Source organism: Cupressus sempervirens, chromosome 1, assembly GCF_028749045.1.
Source record: "Cupressus sempervirens isolate cs-2001-9-10 chromosome 1, ASM2874904v1, whole genome shotgun sequence".
Classification (NCBI taxonomy): domain Eukaryota; kingdom Viridiplantae; phylum Streptophyta; class Pinopsida; order Cupressales; family Cupressaceae; genus Cupressus; species Cupressus sempervirens.
Genome location: NC_143118.1, coordinates 606,877,338 through 606,884,100, shown reverse-complemented (window position 1 = coordinate 606,884,100; position 6,763 = coordinate 606,877,338).

Here is a 6,763-nt window from a genome sequence, read left to right as displayed (position 1 = left end):
ATATACAAAGGCCACAGAGAGGTTCTGAGAAGAGAAGCCCCCCATGCTCGCTCGCACAAACATCCCAAATTCTAGACACAAGCTCCCGCCCTTAGCATCGCTCTCCAGATCACCGCAATGACACATTGGAATGAAAATCGATGTCAAACAACTCCCAAAATTGTGGCAATGGAGTGAGAAAGAAGAGAAACTTTGGGGAGAGGCACATAGCAAATGGGCTGCTCCTTTATTCTGCTCTTATATACAGATCCGATGTCAATGATTTCATTTGGAATCCGAGGCTGCATTCATCCTTGCCCACACAAGCAATGGCTCTTCTGATCGAATGACCACGCGGAGCTTTTGATAACAAAGGCTCCCTTGTCACTCGTGATGCACAGCCCAATTGCTAGACAACGGCTCGCCCTTCAGATCGCTGCCCAGGCAACCACAACAACGGCACCATTGGAATGACAACCGCTGCCAAACCATTCCAAAAATTTTGCACCAAATAAGTTGTTGCGAAAAGAATGACTCTAGGGAGAGAGCACTCGCATAGCAAAATCAGGATGGCTTCACGACCCTTCCAATAGAAATGATACTGGTGCCAATATTGAAAATCCAAATAACGTTTTTTTCTCGAACACCAGCACCGATTTTATTGGGGAGGGTCGCCGAGAGCTTTTGTTATCAAAGCCTCCCATTGTAGCTAGGATAGGCACACAAAATTTTTTTCTAGAGAGCCAAGCACCCACCTCATGGCTAGAGACAAGGGCTCGCCATTAGATCAACTTCAAAATTGCAGAACAGACGCGTCGATGGCATAAATTTATGCAATGCCCGAGCAACACCGGACAGAGGTACTAGATGAGGGCTCTTGTTTTAGATCATGTTTTAAAATCACCAAGTAGATGCAGTGAGCGCTGGCAACCACTGCCAAACCTTTTTCCGAAATTGCACAAGCTGAGTGACAAGAAAACATGATCTAAAGGAGAGTCCAAGAATAGCACCCTCAAGGGTGGGCTTTGTGCCCCTCTAATCAATTCAACGTCGGCATCCACCATTTCAAAATTTGACATATCCATCCACCCTAACAACGGCATTGAATTAATGAGGGGAGCATGTGAGAGGCTCGCGGCAACCACCTCTCCCATTGTAGCCTCGATAGGCATGCAAAAAATTTTGCTAGAGCAGCAAGCACCCACCTCATGGCTATAGACAAGCGCTTGCCATTAGATCAACTTCGAAAACGTAGAAGAGACACGGTGTAGAATGGCAACCGCTGCCAAGTCTCTTCCATAATTGCGTCGGTTGAGTGATTGAAGAAGGTTTTCTAAAAGAGGGTCCAAGCATAGGCATTCATTGGGGGATTCACGCCGATGGCATAAATTTATGCAATACCCGAGCAACACCAGACAGAGGTGCTAGATGAGGGCTCCCATTTTAGATCAAGTTTTAAAATCACCAAGTAGACACGGTGAGGACTGGCAACCGCTGCCAAACCTTTTTCCAAAATTGCGCCAGCTAAGTGACAAGAAAACATGATGTAAAGGAGAGTCCAAGAATAGCACCCTCGAGGGTGGGCTTTATGCCCCTCTAATCGATTCAACATTGGCATCCATTGTTTCAAAATTTGACATATCCATCGGCTCTGACAGCGACGTTGAATCAATGAGGGGGGCACGGGAGAGGCTTGCGACAACCACCTCTCCCATTGTAGCCGCGATAGGCATGCAAAAAATTTTGCTAGAGTGCCAAGCACCCACCTCATGGCTATAGACAAGGGCTCGACAATTAGATCAACTTTGAAATCGCAGAACAGACGCGGTGTAGAATGGCAACCGCTGCCAAGTCTCTTCCGTAATTCCGTCGGTCGAGCGATCAAAGAAGGTGATCTAAGAGAGGGTCCAAGCGTAGGAATTTTTTGGGGGATTCGTGCCAATGGCATAAATTTATGCAATACCCAAGCAACATCAGATGGAGGTGCTAGATGAGGGATCCCGTTTTAGATCAAGTTTTAAAATCACCAAGTAGATGCGGTGAGGGCTGGAAACCACTGCCAATACTTTTTCCAAAATTGCGCCAGCTGAGTGACAAGAAAACATGATCTAAAGGAGAGTCCAAGAATAGCACCCTCGAGGGTGGGCTTCATGTCCCTCTAATTGATTCAACGTCGACGTCCACCATTTCAAAATCCAAAATATCCATCTTCCCTGACAGCGGCCTTGAATAAATGAGGGGGGCACGGGAGAGGCTCGCAGCAACCACCTCTCCCATTGTAGCCACGATAGGCATGCAAAAATTTTTGCTAGAGCGCCAAGCACCCAACTCATGGCTATAGACAAGGGCTCGCCATTAGATCAACTTCAAAATTGCAGAACAGACGCAGTGTAGAATGGCAACCGCTGCCAAGTCTCTTCCATAATTGTGTCGGTTGAGTGATCGAAGAAGGTGATCTAAGAGAGGGTCCAAGCATAGGCATTCGTTGGGGGATTCCCACCAATGGCATAAATTTATGCAACACCCGAGCAACACTGGACGGACGTGCTAGACGAGGTCTCCCATTTTAGATCAAGTTTTAAAATCACCAAGTAGACACGGTGAGGGCTGGCAAGCGCTGCCAAACCTTTCTCCAAAATTGCGCCAGCCGAGTGACAAGAAAACATGATCTAAAGGAGAGTCCAAGAATAGCACCCTTGAGGGTGTGCTTCAAGAAACAATGTTAGCTGAACAATTTTAGAATCCAAGGCTCATATCCATCGATATCATCGGCACTGGGTCTATACTCAAAGGCCACGGAGAGGTTCTGATAAGAGAAGCTCCCCTGCTCACTTGCACAAACATCCCCAAATGCTAGATGCAAGCTCCCGCCCTTAGCATCGCTCTCTAGATCACCGCAGTGACACATTGGAATGACAACCATTGTCAAACAACTCCTGAATTTGTGCCAATGGAGTGAGAAAGAAGAGCCAGATCGGGTCGACAAAAATGGCTAAGCTAGATCGGCATTGGTTAGGCAATTTGATTGCATCAGTCAGGGGGGTAAATTGATCAATTTTTGGAGACCGACTAGAATGGCTCGACGACCATTTTATATCGGAAGCTACCCGATTTGAGAATTATATCTCAAGTAGAATGGCTCGGGTGCCCATTTTACAAACTTAAAGAGTTGACTTGGTGGGACGACCTGGCAGGGTGACTTGATGAACAAACTTAAAGAGTCGACTTGCTGAGAGTACTTGGTGGGCCAACCTAGCAAGGTGACTTGATGAACTAACTTAAAGAGCCGACTTGGTGAGAGTACTCAGTGGGCTAACCTGGTCACATGACTTGATGAACGAACTTAAAGAGTCAACTTGGTGGGTTGACTTGGCCGGGTGACTTGATGAACGAACTTAAAGAGACGACTTGGTGGAACGAACTAGCAGGATGACTTCGTGAGAGTACTTGGTGGGCTGACCTGGCAGGGTGACTCGATGAATGAATTTAGAGAGTTGACTTTGCGAGAGTGCTTGCTGGGTCAAACTGGTGGGGTGACTTGATGAACGAACTTAAAGAGTCAACTTGGTGAGAGAACTTGGTGGGCTGAGGTGGCGGGGTGAATTGATGAACGAACCTAAAGAGTCAACTTTGTGAGAGTACTTGGTGGGCCGACCTAGCGGGGTGACTTAATGACCGAACTTAAAGGGTCAACTTGGTGAGAGTACTTGCCGGGCCAACCTGGCAGAGTGACTTGATGAATAAACTTAGAGAGTCAACTTTGTGAGAGTACTTGGTGGGGTGACTTGATGAACAAACCTAAAGAGTCGACTTGGTCATTTGATGAACGAACTTAAAGAGTCGACTTGGTGGGCCGACCTGGCAGGGTGACTTGATGAACAAACTTAAAGAGTCAACTTGGTGAGAGTACTTGGTGGGCCGACCTAGCGGGGTGACTTGATGAACAAACTTAAAGAGTCGACTTGGTGAGAGTACTCGGTGGGCTAACCTAGTCATGTGACATGATGAACGAACTTAATGAGTTGACTTGGTGAGCTGACTGGGCTGGGTGACTTGATGAACGAACTTAAAAAGTTGACTTGGTGTGTAAAACTAGCGGGGTGACTTGGTGAGAGTACTTGCTGGGCTGACCCGGCAGGGTGACTTGATGAACGAACATAGAGAGTTAACTTTGTGAGAGTCCTTGGTGGATCGAACTGGCGAGGTGACTTGATGAACCAACTTAAAGAGTCGACTTGGTGAGAGAACTTGGTGGGCCGAGCTGGAGGGGTGAATTGATGAACAAGCCTAAAGAGTCGACTTTGTGAGAGTACTTGGTGGGCTGACCTGGCAGGGTGATTTGATGACCGAACTTAAAGGGTCGACTTGGTGAGAGTACTTGGCGGGCTGACCTGGCAGAGTGACTTGATGATCGAACTTAAAGAGTCGACTTGGTGAGAGTACTTGGTGGGGTGACTTGATGAACAAACCTAAAGAGTTGACTTGGTGAGAGTACTCGGTGGGCCGACCTGGTGGGGTGACCTTGTGAGCAAACTTAAAGAGTCAACTTGGTGAGAGCACTCAGTGGGGTGACCTGGTGGGGTGACTTGATGAACAAACTTAAATAGTTGACCTTGTGGGCCGACTTAGGAAAGTGACTTCATGAACAAACTTAAAGAGTCCACTTGGTGGGCCAACATGGTGGGGTGACTTGATGAACGAACTTAAAGAGTTGACTTGGTGAGAGTAATTTGTGGGCTGAGCTGGTGGGGTGACTTGATGAATGAACTTAAAGAGTCAACTTGGTGGGGTGACTTGATGAACGCACTTGAAGGGTCGACTTGGTGGGGTGACTCTATGAACGGACCTAAAGAGTTGACTTGGTGAGAGTACTTGGTGGGGCGACTTGATGAACAGACTTAAAGAGTTGACTTGGTGAGAGTACTTGGTGGGGTGACTTGATGAGCGCACTTGAAGAATCGACTTGGTAAGAGTACTTGGTACGGTGACTTGATGAACAGACTCAAAGATTCGACTTGCTTAGAGTACTTGGTGGCTTAACTTGATGAGCAGACTTAAAGAGTCCACTTGGTGAGAGTACTTGGCGGGGTGAACTAATGAACGGACTTATAGAATCAACTTGGTGGGAGTACTTGGTTGGCAGAATTGGTGGGGTGAATTGATGAATGGACATAAAGAGTCGACTTGGTGAGAGCACTTGTACTTGTTCTAGTGACTCTATGAATGGACTTAAAGAGTCAACTTGGTGGGGTCACTTGATGAAAGGACTTAAAGAGTTGACTTGGTGAGAGTACTTGGTGGGGTGACTTGATGAAAGAACTTAAAGGGTCAACTTGGCGAGGTGACTTGGTGAACGGACCTAAAGAGTTGACTCAGTGAGAGCACTTGGTTGGGTGACTTAATGAACGGACTCAAAGAGTCGACTTGGTGAGAGTACTTGGTGGCTCGACTTCATGAGCAGACTCAAAGAGTCCACTTGGTGAGAGTACTTGGTGAGGTGAGTTGATGAATGGACTTAAAGAGTCGACTTGGTGGGAGTACCTAGTGGGGTGACTTGATGAAGGGACATAAAGAGTCGACTTGGTGAGAGTACTTGTTCTGGTGACTTGATGAACGGACTTAAACAGTCGACTTGGTGGGGTGACTTGATGAAAGGACTTAAAGAGTCAACTTGGTGAGAGTACTTGGTGGGGTGACCTAATGAACGCACTTGAATAATCGACTTGGTTAGAGTACTTGGGTGGGTGACTTGATGAACAGACTCAAAGAGTCAACTTGGTGAGAGTACTTGGTGGCTCAACTTGATGAGCAGACTTAAAGAGTCAACTTGGTGAGAGTACTTGGCGGGGTGAACTGATGAACGGACTTAAAGAGTCGACAAGCTGGGAGTACTTTGTGGGCCGACCTGGTGGGGTGACTTGATGAACGAACTTAAAGAGTCGACATGGTTAGAGTACTTGGTGGGGTGACTTGATGAATGAACTTAAAGAGTCGACTTGGCGGGCCGACCTGGCAGGGTGACTTGATGAACGAACTTAGAGAGTCGACTTGGTGAGAGTACTTGGTGACTTGGTGGGCTGACCTGGCTGGGTGACTTGATGAACGAACTTAAAGAGTCCACTTGGTGGGCAGACCTGGTGGGGTGACTTGATGAATGAACCTAAAGAGTCGACTTGGTGAGAGTACTTAGTGGGCAGACATAGCAGGGTGATTTTATGAACGAACTTAAAGAGTTGACTTGGTGAGAGTACTTGGTGGGGTTACTTGATGAACGAACCTAAAGAGTCAACTTGGTGGGCCGACCTGGCAGGGTGACTTGATGAACAAACTTAAAGAGTCGACTTGGTTGGCCGACCTGGCAGGGTGATTTGATGAACAAACTTAAAGAGTCGACTTGGTGAGAGTACTTGGTGGGCCAACCTGTCAAGGTGACTTGATGAACTAACTTAAAGAGTCGACTTGGTGAGAGTACTCGGTTGGCTGACCTGGTCATGTGACTTGATGAACGAACTTAAATAGTCAACTTGGTGGGCCGACTTGGCCGGGTGACTTGATGAATGAAATTAAAGAGTTGACTTGGTGGGTCGACCTAGCGGGGTGACTTGGTGAGAGTACTTGGTGGGTTGACCTAGCAAGGTGACTCGATGAACAAACTTAGAGAGTCAACTTTGCAAGAGTACTTGGTGGGTCGAACTGGTAGGGTGACTTGATGAACGAACTTAAAGAGTCGACTTTGTGAGAGTACTTGGTGGGCCGACCTGGCTGGGTGACTTGATGACCGAAC